The 21201-nt window shown below is 34.3% G+C and overlaps 2 long non-coding RNA genes across 11 annotated transcripts; both read left to right on the plus strand.

The window, feature by feature from the left end:
• The first annotated feature begins 4707 nt into the window (after positions 1 to 4707).
• LOC110898003 lies at positions 4708 to 8112 on the plus strand. Of its 6 annotated transcripts, none has more exons than XR_002569184.2 (9): positions 4708 to 4935; positions 5049 to 5319; positions 5396 to 5468; positions 5659 to 5784; positions 5863 to 5960; positions 6237 to 6302; positions 7355 to 7504; positions 7594 to 7835; positions 7917 to 8112. It is a non-coding gene; the product is annotated as an uncharacterized LOC110898003 (long non-coding RNA). The 6 variants fall into 6 exon arrangements; XR_004877158.1 differs by having other exon boundaries at positions 5049 to 5103; positions 5183 to 5319; positions 5396 to 5784; XR_004877159.1 differs by having other exon boundaries at positions 5396 to 5784; positions 7345 to 7504.
• A 1007-nt stretch (positions 8113 to 9119) lies between these two features.
• On the plus strand, positions 9120 to 13053 carry LOC110898004. 5 transcript variants are annotated; one of them, XR_002569191.2, is made up of 7 exons: positions 9120 to 9528; positions 9622 to 9762; positions 9830 to 9986; positions 10675 to 10952; positions 11464 to 11628; positions 12517 to 12749; positions 12831 to 13053. It is a non-coding gene; the product is annotated as an uncharacterized LOC110898004 (long non-coding RNA). The 5 variants fall into 5 exon arrangements; XR_002569190.2 differs by lacking the exon at positions 9830 to 9986 and having other exon boundaries at positions 9120 to 9533; positions 9632 to 9762; XR_002569189.2 differs by lacking the exon at positions 9830 to 9986.
• The last annotated feature ends 8148 nt before the right edge of the window (positions 13054 to 21201 follow it).

The raw sequence follows: 21201 nt of genomic DNA on the forward strand, positions 1-21201 counted from the left end.
ACTTAACGTATTGGGTGTTTATATTATCTTTTATGAGTTCACTTATCTCTTGGGTGGTAAAAAAACTAGTGTTTTGGAAAAGTTTAAAGAAATAATGTATTTTTTATTTGCAATTCAAATAAAAAATATTTATGTCATGATAACCTTTAAAAACCCGTCCACCGGACGGGTATAGAACTAGTTACAATGATTTTAGTTTGACCTATAATAGATGGATGATTTTGAATTTTCAGGCAATAAAAAACAAGGGTCTTTTCTTGAAGCTCCACTCAAGTATATGTATCAAAAAGGCAGCTGAAGAGACTATTTATTTCTGTTTGTGTTAATATTTTTGAATTTGAATTATTTTGTAAATTCACATGTTTGGTTTGTCTTTCTTGATTTGTTTTTAAATATTAAAAACTGGAAAAACAAATTTTATTTTTTTAATTTTATTATTATTTCGTCACAAATGCGTAGGAAAGTTTAGAAAGATTTTTTTTTATTTTTTTTAATGTCGTCGGAAATGTGTCAGAAATAGTAGTGTTGAAAATGCGTCAAAAAGGGAAGTGTCAAAAATGCGTCGAAAAATTGTGTTGGAAATGCGTCACAAAACTAAATATAAAAACGACAATGATAATAACTATAAAAATAAATTAAAAAACAGTTTGTCAAAAATGTGTAGGAAATAAAAGATGACACTGATGATAATACCCAAGAAAATGTGTAGGAACTTCTGACGCCATATTTTGGTCTGAAATGCGTAGGAAGTAGCGTAGCAAATGCGTAAGAAACCAGTTTCCTACGAGTGGTTTTCCTACATACACATTTCCTCATAAATTAGTCAGAAATCGCTATTTGTGACGCATTTTTGACGGAAAACGGTGTTAGAAATTTTTTGTTTTCTAGTAGTGTATAGTGTTATATAGGTTATATAATGATATATAGTGTTACATAGTGTTATATGGTATTATATGGTGTTACATATTGTTATGCGGTGTTTATATAGTATTATATATAGTGTTATAATACACTTCTCACACTTTTTACAGGATCCTCTACCTATATATATATATATATATATATATATATATATATATATATATATATATATATATATATATATATATATATATAAAATGGATATCTCTTCATATATCTCATAAATAATTATCTAAATTTAATGGGCTAAAAAATAGACAGCTCCAATAAATGACATGTGTCCTATAAATGGTTTCTTTTATTATATAGTACTAGCGATAAGACTCGTGTGCAAACACGGGTCGTTTCTTAGAAAACCATGCATAGCCCATATTAACAGAGAGTAAAAAAATAATTAGTGCAGACTTATAAAATATAATATTGCTTAACATACGATGGTACGATATGAAATTACGCATGTGATAAATCTCAAAATCCTAATCACGCATGAAAAAAACCATAATTACGCATTGTTATGATTTTTTTTTCATGTGTGATTATGGTTTTGTGCATGCGTGATTAGGGTATTGAGTTTTATAACATGCGTAATTTCATATCATACAATCACACATTACACATTAAGAAATATTGTACATTAACCTTCCACTATAAATATAAAGTGATAATATATTATTTTTAGGAACTAATTATACCTCTCTTACCAAGAAAAGCCTGAAAAATAGTGTGATTTACATTTTCTATGATTTTTTTTTTCCGAATTCCTTTGAAATTACAAAACATGCCCTTATCTTTCATGTGATTTTTCCGAATTCCTTTGAAAACATGCCTTACATTTTCAAGATGACGAAAGTAGTATATGACCAAATACTTCATGGCTATAGTGGTTTATTTGTGTCTTACATAATTTAAAAAATAATAATAGCGTCCTAGAAATGGCAAAATTAGTTGTGATTTCTCTTAACAAATATGTAGAAAAATATAGGTAACCTATGTACTTTTAGATTATCGGTTCTAACCTTTAGAAATTCACTCAGAAGTCAAATGTATTTTTATGGAAAAGAGCTAGAAGCAAAATTTAATTAGCTTCATCAATTAGATTATGAGTTATGTATTCAGAGTTCCTTGTTAACCAGCCACGTAGGATCGTTAATGGGCGATACACCGAGCCATTAACGGTTAACGCATCCAGCCAACAACCCAACTCATCAACATGTTAACATGTTTTGAACAAAAAAAGAAACGTTGACATGCGCATTATAAAATTGCTTAATTAGTCCCTGAAATTTAGTGTTTAGTTAAAAATTGTTTATGTCACACCTTGATTTCTGGTGGGCCCGATAGATGGGTTTATATGTGAAGATTGATAAGAGTTTCACAATATATAGTGGAAGATAAAATGATAAAGTAATAAAAATAAAGGCTTCAAATTTATTAAATAAATTTTATAATAAGATGTTCGATATAAGTCTCACAATGTAGGATCGGAAATAAAATGAGCTTATGACATCAAAGGCCTTTAAACAGTGGAGTCACAAATATTAAAGCCTTTTCTTTGACCGAACCGTTCCAGCCTATATTTTGAGATTCGTTACCTTCGATTTAATCTTTTGAAATACGTCAGTTTTCATTGCCAAATACAATCAACCGACTCATTTTTAAAAATTATTTTATAAATCATTTGATATATATATATATATATATATATATATATAAATAGGGTGGAGTTCATTTCAGAACTCTAAATAACTACAGAACTTTCAGAACTCCTAATAAACAATCATTTTATATATAAGTTTTTGTCTTTAGGATCTTTTTATCATCTATTATATGTATTTCTTTGATTAGATACATGTTAAAAGTAGTTTAGATATGTTTAATTGCCAAAATTATATATATGTGTCATAACTAATTACATGTATGTAAAAAAACTAGTTTACATATGTGTAATTATAAAATTACATATAAAAAATGATAAAATTACTCTTAACATGTATGTAATCGTAAAAATACACATAATAAATGATAAAATTATCCTAAACATAAAAATATATAAATAAAAAGATTGTTTATTAGGAGTTCTGCGAGTTCTTTAAATATTTATGGTTCTGAAATGATCCTGGCCCTAAACATATATATATATATATATATTATGATAACCCGTAGGTGATCATTTAGTATTTTTTGGGGTAGATTTCGTGTCACAAGTTTTACATGCTTGTCAATACAGTTGGGTACCATAAATCTACGCCGATATGTGATCATGGTACACACCATCTTTAATATAACGTCTTCCGGGTGTATGCCCACTATCCTTCGCATATTTTATATGTCCATTCCTAATTGATGATTCGGGACGTCTGGACATGGTACCATTAACCCTCAAGTTTTTAATGTTATTCAAGGAAAATGAATTAACCGGGTTCTTATATTTGTGAAAGCATTTGCCCATTTATATAATACCACTCCAAGTGGCTAATGCCATATCCCAAGTTTTGAAATAAAACAGGCTAAGAATATTTATCTTTCCTTAGCAAATAACAATTAGTTAATGTTCACGAGTCATTTAGTAAGTTCTATGACTTGACTAGTTCTTAGAGTTTTATTTGGTTTCGCTAGATTAAATGTTAACCGGATAGAATGTGGTTTATACTCTTTTGAGTGCGAAGCCTCGTTGGATATGAGTTATTTAACCAAACATTCTGATTTGGAGTGATTTTGAAAGGTTTTAACCCAATTCGACTAGTTTATATATTCTATAATATTTTAATTAGTCATGTGCACAAATACGGCATCGGGTGGTCGAATAAGTCTATGACAAGTCCGTTATGTCAAAACACATTTTAAAATATTGTATGATCAATTTAGAGGTCAAATTATATACCTCTTAGGTTTTCAAATCATTTTTATGCCGTAAGGGCATTTTTGACATTTTTAAAAGTGTATGTTAACTCGTCAATTAACCCTTCAAATGATATGACCATAATATGACCATAAGGTATAACCTCAGAGGGTTATTTCCTATAATATTATAGTCACATAACATGCCTTGATTGGGTTCTAAACACTACAACAAAAATGGCTTTTTAGGACCTTTTCTGTGGGACGCTTGTAAAAGAGGGCCCTAAAAAACTATTTAATAGGACTAATGAACTTTTGTGGTCCTTTTATAACATACTCTAATAAACCGGTGTCCTAAAAAACTATTTTATAGGATGGATGATTTTTTGGGATCCTATTATCATATAATTTAATAGGACACTTAAAATGTAGATCCTAATAAAGTGCTTTATAAGACATTTAATTGTTAGTGTCTCATTATGTGGTACTGTATTAGGACACTTGATCATCTGGGGTCCTATTATAACATAACTTAATAGGACACTTGACACTTGGGTCTTATAACTTCATACTTTATAGGACGCTTAATCATTGTGGTGTTATTATAATACACCGTAATAGGACACTTGATATTTAAGTCATAAAACATTAGTTTTATATGACGCTTATTCGCTACAATTTTCTTCCTTCTTTGCCTCCTGCCTCCTTGAAGCCTGTTATTTTCCTTCCTTAAAGCCTTTTATTAAATTATAAATCTATTAATCTCAAACCTTGATTTCACTTTTATAAAATTATATTATAAATCTATTAAATCCCAATATTGGTTTCACTAATTTTTTTCCCTCGAAGCCTTTAATAAAATTTCACTAAAATTTTATTTCCCTCCTAGAAGCCTTTTATAAATTTTCACTAAAAATTTATTTCCCTCTCAATTTATTAGTAATCCCACCTACGTTTTCACTTTTCAGCACAATTTAACATCTCTCCCCCTCCCAAATCAATTTCCCTCACTACAACCCTTTATCGATTTTGTCTCTCATTTGCATTTGCGCTTAAGAACTTCTGAGGTACAGTCGTCTCTACTTCGTCGTGGTATGTATCATTGACTTCTTTGCCCAATTGCACCACGTCACCAATGACTGGTTGATTCTGTGTTGGCTAAACCATATGAAACAGGTTAGGGTTTTGGAATGAATTTCGTTGTCTACGAGAGTTAGATCGTATCATTTGATATTGCATGTTGTGTAGCTTTCTTAATTATGTTTACAATCAATTTTTTGTTTCACTAGAAAAAGGATACGGAAAACCTAGCCCTAGCCTGGGCTGCAAAATTTGCCACAACAGGTACGATTTTTTGTAAAAATTTTTGTTTGTTATGTGTTGGTGAAGGTGATGGATGACTCTCCATTGCTATTGAACGAAGGTCAAAATGTGTTTAAGATTCATTATCACCGCATCTGTGAAAGCTATTTGGTGTTAAGAACAATTACAACGTTGTTGTTTGGCTGATATATGTTTGGTAGCGGTGCAGCTTGTTGCCCGTTTACCTACTATCTCGAGGTAATTCATAACATTTTAAATATAAAAAGCTACAAGATTAACTAAAAAATGTTGTTTTTGTTGTGCGTTGTTGCAGCTGGTGTGGCTGATAATCGCAATAACAAAGTGGATTAATTAGCATATATGATTTTCGTTGTCAACAATAACAGGTGTATAGGCAAGTGAAATAATGAGTATTTCAAGAGATTATACCTCAGATGTATTGTTGTTTAGACACGGTCATCGATTGCAATTCTTGGCTTTCTGACCGAGAACCAATAAGATTGTCTACCCTATCAAGCTAATTTCATTATTACTTTTCTATAAGCTAATTAATTGCTCTGAACTCTAATAATCTAGGTCAAATAGGTACTCTCTGTCGACTATCCAAGACCAGAGCTTGACAACACATCTGCTTGACAACACATCTGATTTCTTTGAGGCTACTTACTTGTCTTAACTTTTGCATTGTATTTGCTGGTGCAGGTAAAACCCTTTTATTTTATTTCAATACTTTCTTTTAGCTATCCCTGTTAAACCTAATCTTAACTTTTGCATATGCAGGTTGAGCCGCAAGATGCTAAGGTGGGTTGTGAATTAGTATATGTGAATCTTTGGCCAATATTCAGTTGAAGTGCTGTCATTGGAATCTTTTGAATATGGTAACCAAAGTGTATTTCTTCAAAATTTTAACTTGGATGAACATTTTAAAAGAATCGTTAAGGATTAGTCTTGTTTTGTGTCAAATTATATATTTGTTTTAAAGGTTCAGATGTTTTAAAGTCATAACTTGATGTTAAAATAAACAAAATCATATGATTAATAATTGTTATAATATAGGTAACATGAGCAAGTCTTGGATATGCTACTACTTTGTATTATTTCGTGAACCATTGGTAAACTTAAATGCCATAATTCTCGTGTTTATGCACTTGTAGGCAATAGTAATAGAGGAAGATGACATGGATTCTATGGCTCATAGATTACTTTATGCAACAGTAAAGGTAAGTTTTCTTCTCATTGCCCTAATGTAACTATTAGTACAAACATCAAACATGAATAACAAATGTTGGAAATTCTTTTACAATTATCCAAATGAGTGGTGTTTGAAGTGATCTGTGGTATAATTGTTGCCCATAACTGCACCATGATGGGAGTTACACCTATGGGTGCTAAACGGGTTAGGTTCGCAGGTTGGCGGGTTTAATCCGACCCGAACCCGAAAATTTTAGATGAACCCGAACTTGACCCGAACCCGAAAACCTTGTCATATATATGAACTCGAACACGACCCGAATATTAGTTGGTTGACCCGAACATGACCCGTACAACCCGAATTTTCAAATTTTTTATTTTTTCCGCAAATTAATATATTAAGATTAAAATTTTATTAAAAATACACAAATGTTTATAGTAAAAATGCTTTTTAAATATAAAACTTTATGTCAATCTCTTCTTTTTAAGTTATAAAAATGCATTAAATACACATTCAAATAAATTTATGACATAAATATATTGTCAAAAATAAAATATAATATAAATGGGTTAAACGGGTCAACCCGTCAACCCAACCGGGTTGACTCGAACCCGACCTATTTAGCCAAACAGTTTAGCAGGTTTAAGAGCTTGAGTGAGCTGATGATGATGAAGCTCTTCCATCCTCCTCTTGTTCTCCTCCATCCTTCGCTTACGGAGCTCGTCATAGCTTTCGTTTGAGAGCACCATTCTTGCTTCTCTCTTTGATGGAGAAAATGGAGGGTTTTACGAGATTTTGATTAGGGGTTTTCTTAGACTTGACCGTTGGATTTATGTAAATTTAAGCACATAACAATTGATTTATTTGAACTATTGGAATTCTGCCCTATCGGTGTTACTCAAAATATTAACCGGACCCAAACCACAAAGTCTATCAACAGATGTTTTAGATCGATCGTATACTATAAAAGCAAATGTCATTAATTGTTCCAATATTATCGATACATGTATTCTTAGAGTTGATTTACATTCTGATGGTTGCAAATAATATTAAAGAAACCTAAACGCTAGGTGTTTGCAGTGATTTAGCAAATTCTATAGAAAAAGAAAGAAAAAGAAAAAGAAATCAATGGATATCAGCGAGAAAGATATTGATGTAGAGTATATGCCTGGTTTTAATGTTGATGTTGAGCAAGATTATCAAGAAACTACTACAAAAATCTCTAAAAAGGTACTAATATCAAATACGGATAGTAGTTAGTTCATTTTGCACTATTATGACTAGAGTTTAATAAATATTTGTTGAAAACTAAAATCTAGGTTGGAGATAAAGTTTTCCTCAAAACCATTCTAAACTCTACCAAGACTCTAGCAAGAGGAAGGGTCCAGAGCTTGGACCCAAATGATCTAGTTGGTGGTACAGAGATTGGACCAGAATGGTGTGAGGTAAACGTTCAAGTACCAATAAAAAAGATGAAAACTTGGTAAGACCATACGATTTATTTTCTACAATTCAAGATTGTATTGGTGCATCCATCGCATGACCTTATCCATTCATCTCGGTATGTATTTGTTAAACTTGTGATACAAATAATTTTAATATCATGGAACTTAATGCTTATACATGGATGGTTTATTTGTAGGTAGTCCATGAGTATTGAGGACGCATGATGACTCAAGATTTTATGCTTCTTATTTCTTTAATTGCTTTTAATTTCTTTGCTAAATGTTAAGACTTTATGTTAGATAATGTTATAACTTATTTATGGTTAGTGTTTTTGTTATGAACATGCTTATTTGAAATATAATGAAGTTTTATTTCTTTCATTAGTTGATGTTGTACAATAACTATTAGGATGTTATATGTTGATTGTCTGTTTATAAAATTGGTTTTATAATCTTATTTGGTATATTAGGACCTTTTTCTTGGTACTAAATTAGCTATAATGTTACATCATAAGGGTCCTATCAATTAATTTCTAAGGACGCTTGTAAGTGTATTAAAAGATTAAAAGTATTTAAGCACATGTTAGAACATTGTAAAAGTGTCGTAATATGTTTTTATTAGGACACTATTTTGGTTGTTCAAAGACATATTACACGACCATAAAATTGGTTTCATAATCTTATTTGAGATGTTAGGACGCTTTTTTAGTTCTGAGACTTATTACGACCCCTTTACATGAAACGCTTTTACCGTTGGTCCTATTAAATGAAAGGTTCTATAAAATAGCATTTTAGGACGCTTTTGCGCGTACTAAAAACCCAGTTTTCTTGTAGTGAAAGTAGACCAAACGGGTCAAAATCGAAAATTAAAGCAAAAGCCAAACTGCTCGATTTCGATATAAGAATGAGTGCTAAACTGAGTACAACGAGTTAGAAATGTCAAAATAAGTTTTATAAGTTTATAAAAACTATTAAAATGTCAAAACATGTAGCTTAGATACTTAGAAGTTCACTTATCACAAAATGCATACTTTTGAGTTTTGACTTTTATATATAACATCCTTGACTCGTCATTTCGCCTACTTAACGAGATTGTCGGATGGTATGATCGTAGAGGATTCATACCTTCATTATTATGATCACGTAGGAAAGTTCGATTCGAACTTTGAGTTGACCATAGTGGTCAAAACTGAAAGTCAAATTGTTTGACTTTCAGTTGAATACTAGCTAAATAATCAAAATTTACCAAAGGGGAAGGACTTACTAGACTTAATGACGACTGATAACACCAGAGAGATGCTCCTGATCTCCAAAGCACCAAGAGAGTGTTTTAGAGTGAAAGTGAACGTATGATTAAAATGGTCACATTGACCATCTATTACTATATGTTAATAGAGAAACGAAATGAACAGTGGCAGAAAGGTTAGTCACCTACCTGCCAACCTGCTTCATCTTTTAGGTTTATAACACCTGTCTTCCTAGATGACAGGCGGTTTTTACAAAACCGCACACCCCCGCTTAAAACCCAAAACCACCTATCTACCCTTCATTTTTTCGCATACAAACCCTAGAAAGAAGGGTGAGAGAGATATATACAGCTTTCTGCAGATAGAAACAGAGTTTGGGAGGCAGAATCATGATGGAGTGGTGGCTGACCACCGCCACCTTTGGCGGCACCACCCGATTCCGGTGCGTCAGCGACCCCGACTAACGGTATGATGGCTGAGCGTTTTAGAGAGAGAGAGAGGGGTTGTGTAGACGACGGCCTTGACGATGGTTAGCATTCCGACCAAACGAGAACAGATTCCGGTAAGGTCCGAACCCATTTTCATGCTTCATTCTTTGTTATATCGGTTCAAATGAGTCTTCTAAGGATCATATATTCTGATTACGTGAACAAAGTGTTCCATAGATGGTACGGCTAGGGTTCTAGGGATCAGTGCCGACAAGGAGAATCAGTTGATGATCCGGTTAGCAGATTAAAGCCTGTACGGGAGTTCTTCAAGTGAATCGGCAACTCTCCAGGTGGACTCTACATATATGGTAAGCCACGAACTACTTCTAGCCACATATGTGAATTTTGGTTATATAATCAAGTCTAAATGTGTAGAAATAGTGACGAGGAGTAGGACACCGCTGGAATTGGGGGCTGGTTAGGTGAATTTGATTTATGGGTTGACTCCTACACAAAATGTAAAAATAAAGCTTAACAGAATGGTCCTTTGCTAACACGTCTTCAACACCTGATTGCCCACACCGCCGTATAGGTAAATTCAATCATCGAAACCTGCTTGGGTTTCCATTTTTACTTCTTGTGGACTGGTTAAATATGACCGGTTTGCCATTCATTGATCCCTATATGATCTTTTAGTTAATCTTAACCCCCATGGAGATTATGTTTGTCGTTGTACGTACATCATTGAACGTTTTGGTTTGGTCATTGATGATTATAAAAGTAATTGTTTGTAAATATGTGCTTATTTTCCATACCTTGCTATATAATACACATGCACATTAATGTAAGCGACGTTATTACGCAAGCTACATCGATGTGTTAAATAAGTTTGAGGCGCTGCAACATGCGGAGTTTGAGCCGCCGCATCGCGCGCAACCTTTAAAAATGAGATTTTGTTTTAAATTACATATTTTCTTAAAAAACATGACGTTTTTATTATTTAAACGAGATTTTTATTAAATGAGATTTTGATAAGTGGTTCGGGTTATGAGTTGTAATGTAATGATTCGGTTTAGCACGATTGTGTTATGAGTTGTATTGTATAACGTACATGTTGTCACACCAAGAATGATTCGGTTTAGCACGACGCACATTAGTGAGGTGGGTTATTGGTCAATCCTGTAACACTTATCAAGATTCACTTTTCAAATTCACTATCTTCAAACAAATTTTTTTTTTGCTGATTTAATGTTTATTAATTCTGCATTTTGGTTTTGAAGTGGACGAAGAAGAGAATGAGGAGGTTGAAAAGGAAACGTCGAAACTTTGGGAAGTTCACCTTGGTGGAAAGGTCAACGGAGTAGTTGAAACCTACATAGGTGATGACACGTAGGTGATGTCTAAGCGGTTCAGAACCTATTTCAACGTTTCTCACCCTTAGATATCTAACAATATTGATCCAGAAGAATGTACTTGGGATTATGGGATGAATACATTCGACTTGCGTGCATGGAAAAGGACGGATATCAGAGAAAAATATCACACGTGGCTGAAAGAGGTGTTTTCACTAGATGTTTATTTTCATTTAATGTGTTTTTAACAACTAGGTATATAGTTTCAATCTCTAATGTATGTTTAAATAGTTCTGAATTCATTTACGATATGGTAAGTGTTTTAGAGAGAGAAATTAATCAGTTTTAATCTCTTAAGTCGTAAAGGACGTTTGTTAGTTAAGTTGTTCACATTGTTAATCTGAATTATTTAATTAGGTTTTGGAATTCTACTGTATTACATCATGCGAATCTATTACAAACCTTACAGTTTATTCAGATTGTTTGATTGTGTTTTCTTTTTTATTTACTATATAGGGTAGTAACACAGAGAACTAATAAATGTTTTTTTTGAGCTGTATCTGTTGGTTTAAAACTGTAAGCAAATCTAGGATTCCAGATCACAGTCAACAGGGCGGGTCCTATGTTTATGCAGTTCGGACTGGATAGATTTGACTTGAAGTAAATTTTGTACCTATTTTTTTATCGGTTGATTCCATGTGTCATTGGCTCTAATAGGTGACACAATAATTGAAAAGTTGGAATCACGGTGACCCAAATTAATTGATGAGGCTGCTTTGAAGTGAAGGATTGCCACTTAGGAAGGCTGAGCATGCATTCTACTTGGACTGGGCTGTCCACTCTTTCAGAATCAACAATGTGGGTGTTGCCGACACCACCCAGGTATGTTTTGTCACATGTTGAGAACTAGAGGTTGAAAATTGGGCTATACGCATTGGGTGGAATGAGTTTGGTACAAAATGGGTGACCTTTTGATATAATATAGGGAAAACAGGCTGGTGTAAGTTGTCCTAATTATTGGCTGGTGTAAGTTGTCCCACTTATTGGCCAAAAAAGTCTTTTTGTATTTTAGTAAAATGATATAAAAATGGGTGGCTTTTGTGAAGGGAATACGGGCCGGTAAGGCCGGGTATGCCTGAAAAATTTGCTGTCAAAAAAGTTCACATATTTTGAATAAAAAGATTGAATGGGTTAACCAAATTGGGTCAAAATGGACTTCTTTATGTGGCGAAAACTTGACAGGTCAGGCTAAATTAAAATCCATGAGTATTATTTCATGATTTGGATCTATATTTGGCATGGCAACCACGATGTCAATGTGAACTTGGTTTCTCATTATGGTATAATAACATATGGGTAATCTCTTGCAGCCGTAACGAGTTTTGACTTCTGAGTCTCAAACGACCTGCCTATCCCATTTGTCACGATCTCATCGTATTTGGTATTTTTTTGTAAACATGTGTCGCAGCATCACATCACATGTATAAAAGTTATTCTATTTGTAACAATTTATAAGTTATGTATTTGTAACGATTTAATTAAATAGATTTGTACAATAGTTTTGTTTTAAATTTTACAAGTGCTTGTACCACCACAAATCACAATGAACCGAATCGAACTCCCGCTAGATGAAATCATGTTTTTTATTTGTTAGGTTTCTTTATTCATTCAGTTTTAACTTGAATGTTAAGTTAAAAAATAGATGTGATCATTTTAAAGAGCTGATTGCAACAATTAAAGAGCTGATTTGCATTTTTTTTTACCTTGCAGGTTACTGAAGATAGATCCAAACTTCCAACTGCATGCTTTAATCTAGAGAGAGAGATGGGAGAAGCTCCGTCACCATGGCTGGCAGAGAGAGTGAGGGCTGGTAGAAGCCGGGCCGCCCCTGGTGGCAGAGCCACGACGGTGACCAGTTTCTTTAAATCTCATAAAGTGTAGGGGTGACCGGCACCGTCCCTGGTTTAATCACCGTCCCTGGTTTAATAACTTGAAGATGATATGTGAGGACTTTTATAGGATTATACAGCAAATACTTGATGATCCCCCTAACTTGTATTTTAACGGATGTTTTTTATGTGCAGGTCAAATGGGATTACATTGACTCAATAAAAAACAAGCAAATGAGAATCCCTTTTGGGAATCCAGCACTTTTGACACCATACCGAAGGCTGCGTACCTTCTTTTTGGGATAGAATGCCTTCTTACTTCATTTAATTTTGTTATAGTGGAATATACATACAACTTAATCGAATTGATTTCTTTCGAACAATTGTTTTCGATCGATATAAATATCATGTGTTGATATCGAGTGGTGGTACGATAACCAACTAAATGAACGGATGCTGGCCAAATTTCTGCTGCGTAGCACTGGGAATCCACAGGCGCAACGCGCCGGGGCTGATTGCACTAGTTTATACTAATATAAGAACACCTAAATCATGACAAGTGTACCCTGAAGCTTTAGGAGGAGGATGAGTGTCATATTAGGTGTCCATAAGAGAAGAAGAGTGGCAATATTCACGGATATGTGGCAAGAAAGCAGGTTAGGAGGTTGCCAGCATGAGCCTGCTGTCAGCGCACCTCTTAAGGACCGTAAGAGGTGAGCCTTACGGTCCGTAAGGGGTCTCCACTGCCTTACAGATTGAAGGTCCTTGCGACCGTAAGCATTATGCTCATACGGTTCGTAAGGACTCTAGGCGCCCAAACATTTAAATCCCCTTACGGTCCGTATGGGACCTCAAAGAATGGATGTTTTGGATTTTTTTGCAACTTTAATCCTTCGACTTTGTTTCTTTCCCCTTTTGATGATTTTTGTCTCTCTCCTTCCACAAATCAGAATCACCATACGAAGAGTTTGGGCACGTGTCGCTTTATAATTCAATGAAAATGTATGGGATGTTACGGTTTACACTTTAAAACATTTAACATTTCAAGTTTTAATAATGACTAGTGTGGCCCTTGTAGTTTGTGGTATTTGTGAAATTAGTTCAAAACTTTAAAATTTTATAAAATTTAAATATCTAATTTGAATCTTTTATAAAAACTAAATTTTGTAATATTGTAGTTTTTATGTTTTTAAATGTATTTTATTATTGATCTTAAAATAAATAAAAATAATTATTGAATAATGATTGTTAAATGATTGCGACTTAGTTAACCCATAACGCCCGGTTAACAAAAAAATTAGTTAATGGCACTATACTGAGTTGGCGATGACGTGGCTGCACTTTTTCTTAGTTAATGGAAAATTCACTTAACCGACAACACATAGTCTTATAAGTGAGTAGGGTGGGGGTTGGATCCAATTGGCAAAGTCATTGGAGTTAAGGTGTTGCTCCCCTTGAGGTCAAGAGTTCGAGCTCCGCCAAAAACAGATTTAATGTGATTTAAGCCGTTAAAAAAATTATAAGTGAGTGCCTTGTATGTTAGTTGTTAATCATAGTTCATAATTTAAGATTGTATAATACATACATCAAGCTAAACTTAAGAGAAACCTAGAGCTCGGACCGTAGAAAGAGGAATGTGAAATAGGCAGAAGCTTTGGTGAGGACATTTACAATCTGATAATGATTAGAAACAACTGGAACACGAAGTTCTCCTTTCACAACTTATACACGTATGAATAGAAGTCAACCTAAACATGTTTCATAAAATCATGAAAGGCTAGATTGATAGAGAGGTGGGTCAATCCAATAGTATATAGGACTCCAATTATGACACCTTAGATGAATTTTATATCCTTTTGTTTTGTCTATGCCTGTCAAAAGCAATGTTTACTTCAAATACCGCCAATGTATTTTGGGTGCACAAATGGATGAGAGGAGAACTTCTACTTACGTGCTTCTGTGACAGTGAGATCAATCCATGGTGTGCAACCTGCTTGCAAGTTTTCATCTAGGCATTAAAAAACAAATACTTGAGCTCCTCGTGAGTAAAATGGCTAAGATTGGTTGGTATGAGTGGTCGAATATTATATTATCACACCAAAAAGCTAGAGACTAGTTCGGTTAAATAACGCGTTTACAAAGAAGCACTTGAAACCAAGTAACTTCAATGAATACATCAACAAATTTTAATAGTCTATTTTTGTTGAAGATCCGTGAATGTTTCCTTCAATATGAGTCACCAACAATATTATACTAACACCTAATTATGGTGTAATTAAGTTTAACGTTGGAGGGGTGGTCATTTGGACAACTAGTATGCCTTTCAAAAATAAATAAAAAAATAAAAAAATGGACAACTAGTACAATCATATTTGAATTCAATAATGCTTCCAAAGAAGTGACTAGATTAACAACTACTTTTTTGTGTATGCATTCACCACTACATATATATACACAAAGTGCTACAATGGAGTTGATAAATAATCATGGATTTACGTTTGCTCCCAAAGTATCTGTACAACAAGAGTCTTGGATAGTTATATAAACCATGCTCAAGGGGTCTGCCTGAAACAGTAGATAAACTTACCAAATAAAACACATGATTAGGAAACAAGTATCATCAAATCCACATGGTTTCATATAGAGAAGAACCTTTGGTTTAGGGTTTGGTTACATAAAGGACCCATGATTATGTAAAGGTAGCTTCTACATGGCCACCCAGGGATGTAGTTCGTAAGGTTGAGGAGTTAGACCCATTGTGTATGTTGTTTGGACTAATGTCATATGGGTTCTCATTTGGGTAAAGTAGAGAGGTTGGTTAGTCGTGACAGAGAAATGTATGTTGTTCGGACTATCTCATGTGTTGTTCGGATTATTGTCATTAAACTAACATGCAAACCAACTTATCAACAATCACTAGAGAAATGTGTGTGTTCACAAATCTGTAAAGTGACTATTATATCTTTTTTGACATACTACAAAGACAAATTATGTAATTTACTCAAAATAGTGCATAAAAACAAAAATCCCATCCCATTGGCTGATTTGTTCCCCACATGGATGTATGTTAGAACGGTAGGTGGGTTGTTTTGTAATCTTTTTTACGCTATTAAAAACAGCAAACAATTTCAGTATATTTTTCTTTCGATTTCCATGCCATTGACTTTTTCTACACTTAACATTTTTTTTTTCATTTTCCCTATTGTTGATTACTTCAAAGATTAAAAAAATTAAATAAGTTTTAATTTGATCAATCTTGTGAATTGTGATGTAGATATTTTCAACCTTCCACTAAGGAAAGTCTCGTTTAGAAAACTTTCAGATCAAAACATAACGATTACAATAATAACAATGATAACGAAATAAATAAATAATATAAAACCAAATATTTGATTGAAAGTTGGCGAAAAGGATGGTAGTTTAGAAGAAAATTTAAAGTTATTAAAAGCCAAGATCACACTTATCCTTAGGTTTTACTTTGAAGATTCGATGATGTAATTTTAATATTAAAATAATGTATATAATAAAAATCTACATTTTAAATCTTTAAAGTTCATAATTACACTTGTATCCACATAAGCATCCACCATGTAATTGTCGGCCATTTCTCAGTTTACCAAAAATGGTATACCCTACATCACACTTGCCACGTATGCTTCATTGCCTAACTTAACTTCTCCAACAACAGTTTTTTCTACTTCTAACTTAACTTCTCCAACAATAGTTTTTTCTACTTCATCTTACATATTCATTTAAGGTTGTTTGGCAACATTTGAATGGTTAAGTGTTGAATCAGTAAAAAGTCTGAACCATTATGTGCTGAACCAGAAAGAAATCTAAACCATTAAGAGCCTGTATAATGCTTAACCGTTCAGAGATAAATGCTTGACCAATTCAGATTAGAGGTATTAATCATTCAGACTCTGTATAATGCTTAACCATTCAGAGGCAAATGTCTGAACCATTCAGATATCTGCTCGTGAAACAAACAGTCTGAATCATTAAGTGCTGAACCAGTAAGAGGTTTGAACCAGTAAGAGGTAAACAAATAGCCCCTAAATTTTGTTTCAAAAAACATTTATTAAATTGAAACATTATAAAAACACGATTTTATTAAATGGTAACAGATCTGAACAACAAATTACAAAAGGTTCTTCAATTTTAGATAAAGAGTTAATCACGTTTTTCGTTCCTGTGGTTTGTTACAAATCACTACTTTTGTTTAAAAGTTGCAAAACCAGTCCATGTGGTTTCACTTTCGTAACTACTCCATCTATTTATTCTGTTAAGTTTTGGTGAAATGACCAAATTGCCCCTGTCTAACAGTACACATAATCTAATAAAAAAATCGTTGATCATAGGTTTCGAACCTGTGACATTATTTTTTAAAAAGTAGCTGCTAGCCAGTGTGCCATGTTCCTTTTGTAATTAAATCCATATTGTTTTTCTTTTAACATAAGACTAGCCAGGCTTGTCTTTTTAAATCGAATGGTAGTAGGCCACCGAAAAATAACCACTGTGAACTCACCATCATGAGCCACTACACCAACTCCTAAAGAACACAACTGCACCGCCGGAAAACCTACAAACCACCATCCCATTCCGATGACCCGCCTTATTCTACAACCTCCACCATCACCTACCATTACATGTAGAATAAGTCAATGACTATAACCAAACTAAGCACTCATATGTACAAAACCAATGATAGAACGACAATTACCAAAGCATTGAATATAAACTGAATAAAACCAAATCCAAGAATAATAAGAATTCAACTAATAGTCACCATGAGCCTAGGTAGTTTATGAAGTTTAGCTGCTCATGGTGATGGAAAATAAAGCAACAAAGTTAAAAGAAATCTGATTGCACATGTTCAAATATAGAAGAACCAAGTTAAACGTGTTTTCTAACCGATTTGCACCCTAAGTCTTCAAGTAATCCATACCAAAAGTCGATCCAAGCCTTGTATTCTTGTTCACAGGTCGTAATAGTAGTATTTTCGTCAATCTCATGTGATTTTGGTCGTCACCTGACTTAACTATTGAACCCTAAGGGTTTTCACGCGTCTGTGGGATTTGGGTTGCTTACGACCCGTAACCTTTTAGGGGTTATGGACCATAATGAGCCCAGGGCCTAATAATGACACAGAGAGCACACCAGAAGAGTTTTGATGCTTACGGCCAGTAACCATCTTGATGCTTACGACCCGTAACCATCTTGATGCTTATGGCTCGTAAGTTAAGATTTGAAGCTCAAAAATTTCGATTCTCCTCGTCGGGCTACCCTAAATACATATATTACACGTTCCATAACTCCTTTCTAGCTGAAGATATTACCGTTTTAAGTTCAGACTCTTTTCTACCGCACTGTTTCACTCGGTTTTTCCTCGTGTGCTCGTTTCATCATGATTTAGACTCGATTCCGCTCCTTTTGCACACGAACACTAACAAAACATAAATCCCCTAAGTACAAGCTATAATGACTAAAAACGACTAGAAAACTATCGAAAACATATACAAAATACAAGGGAAACATTGCATGTTTTGCAACACATAAAATATCCCCACACTTGAACCTTTTTCATCCCTGAAAAGCTACAATAGAATCACAATCAGGTTAATTTGGCTTCAAAGCATTAGGTTACTTAATAAGATATCATTACACATTGACAAAGATTGTAGGTATATCTGTCCTTTAAACCCAACCACCATTTTCCATGCCCATAATCATGATTATATTAGTTCAAATGATTCAGTCATCCATGTGTCTCACACTAAGTACGCCACAACTCCACCTAATCCCGCCTCAAGTTTATAAGGTAAAAGGATTTCCTACCACTTTATATAGAAACTGAAAATATTTAAAATCAAATTTTTGATGGATAACGGATGAAGTTTATGAGCTTTAGTCTTTTTTTCTTATGTTTAACTTAGAGGACATTATCACCAAGTCATTATCCCAGTGGGAAACACCATGAGCCTCACACATTTTTTCTTAACTTAACCTAGAGGGTGTTATCACCAAGTCGCTATCCTAGTGGGAAACACCATAGGCTTCAGTTATATAATTAGTGGAATCAATGGAAGTATTGGATTTTTTAGGCGCCACTAGGTCCAAATTTAGTTTTCGAAAAAGGAAAAAGTGTGCCAATTTAACAAAAAATATTAAATGTTTAAACTTATAATGGCCCTTTTATACTATTGTTAGAGGTTTCAGCTTTGCTATTTCTCCTAGACGAGAACTCACAAGAAACATGATAATTAAGGTGCATTAGTTTAATCCTTGGGAACCTTTCAGCTTTGCTATTTCTCCTAGACAGTTTCCCATCCCCATAATTAAAATCTACATGTCCCCAATGTAGGAATGTAGGATGGAAGACTATCGTAAAGAAAAATAAACGAGAAAATACAAAAGGAACAAAGTCGCATGGTTAGCAAAATCTTCAAATCTTCGGTTCCAATCCAAGCACACGACTGTATAGCATTTCATTCGCAGCCATCTTTGATAAGCTGGGGTTGCCTTTTACCTAAAGATAACTACTCCGAAATCCATGCCCGAATGGAGATTGAGTACGGACAGTTCAAACAAACCTGCACAAGACAAAACAAACAAACCCAAGCGAAAACTGACTCTAAAAGAAAAAAAGCGACTCAAAACTGACTCGAATTGACTAACTCAGACTCGACACGACTCAAAATAAAAATAAAGCGTAACCAAATACAAACTCTACAACTTGGGTTAAACTGTAAGTATACTCGTCCTCTCAACACTCTACGGGGAATCTTTGAAATCCAACTCATCCTCGTACCCAACACTCGGTCCTCTACCACATTCACTCTTTCCGAAGGCCTTTTTCTTCCAAAAACTCCTATCAAACCAACTCGACTTATGCTCACTCGTAGGGGATTTATACATCGAATTACACACTAAAACATCATCCCCACACTTTATTTCTTTTATAGCTCCTAAGACATGATCTCCCCACTCGTAAGCTTCTATTAAAATCCACAAACTATCATCAAACCTATTCTCACATCCTACGACTTCCACCTCGTCCTTGAACCTAACATGCTTCTTTTCCTTCTTCCGATCACTCTCTATCCTAACATCTCCAACTTCTTTTAACTCTTGACTATTCACCGAGGGATTCCCTATCTTCTCAGTTGTCACACCCCAACCGATGGCGGAAACATCGGGGCGCGACACTAAGCGTTCAGGTTGCTCAAGAGTTTCCATAACACTAATAGTTTCAATATAGATTAATTAAATTCAAAACATTGTCTAAAAGTCAAACACGATCAACCACCACATAAAGTATCAAATTACATCAAACTCAAATATTGTTCAAAATTCTTGACTTTAACTAGGTGAGTTTCTAAGCATCATCCTAGCTTGTTTCTTCAGCGTCCAACTTATCAACCTGCAACATGTATTAAAATACTATCAACAAAATCAGCAAAAATGTTTTAAAGTTTGGCAAAAACAGCCCCTCAAGCTCATAACTCGTTATATCTTTCTTATTTAGCACTTTTGGCCCTTCAAGTTAGGTTTTAGGTATTTTTGGAAGTATAACAAGCATCGTTAAGCTCCGGGTTCATTAAAAGATCAATCAGAGGTATGATTAAACATGTTGACGCTTTTAACCCTTCGATTCATAAACTTTTGATTAAATTTCCAAACGGTTTCATAAATCCAACATGTGGCTCGTTAATGAATACGAATACCGTAAAAGGTCATTCAGAGGCATAGTTTATGCATGTTGACACTTTTAGTCCCTCCACATACATCTTTTCAACATTAGGCAATAATAGTCCTTCATAGTTGTTAGTGCACTTGTGTCTGTACTTTGTCTGTATTCGGTCACGATGTAAACGATGTCCTGATTAGTGTTGTAAGTTGACCAAGTCAACCATCCTCCGGTTTGACTTGGACAACAGTTTGTAAAATGTTGAAAGATGTTCTGTGTCGAAGGATAAGAGATCGAAGGATAATGTGGATCCTTCGATCTCATCGAAAGATATGTTTCGAATGATAGATCTCGAAAGGTGATCTTTCGAGGTCCCTGCTGATCCTTCGAATGCTTTGTCATCGATAGATGATCCTTCGGACCATCTATCGAATCCTTCGGACCAGACATCATGGGCTGGGTATAAATACCCATGCAGTGTGTTGAGTTGAGACTTAGATGCACATAGAGAGACAGACAAAAAGATAGAGTCTTGAGAGCATTCTGTCCGATAACTCACACACACTTGAGAGTTTGCAAGTTAGATTTGTAAACATTGTGCTTGTAACCGAAACCTTCATACGTATTAATACATTGGTGTTAATCGGTGAACCTTGTGTGTTTGTGCTTTATACTTGTTACATCCCGGTTTGCTTGCTAGCTTGGATTCCGCACTCGCTAGTGGGTTAGTATAACAAGGTTTGAGGTTCGTCATCCTCCGACAAGGGACCTACAAGTGGTATCAGAGCTTGGCTCTTTACCTTGTTTAAAACCGGGTTTGTTCAAGTGTTTGGTGTGTTTGGACACTTGGTTTAGCACCCGTTTTTGGTGGTTTTC

This window comes from Helianthus annuus, chromosome 13 (assembly GCF_002127325.2).
Source record: "Helianthus annuus cultivar XRQ/B chromosome 13, HanXRQr2.0-SUNRISE, whole genome shotgun sequence".
In the NCBI taxonomy this organism is placed as follows: Eukaryota; Viridiplantae; Streptophyta; class Magnoliopsida; order Asterales; family Asteraceae; genus Helianthus; species Helianthus annuus.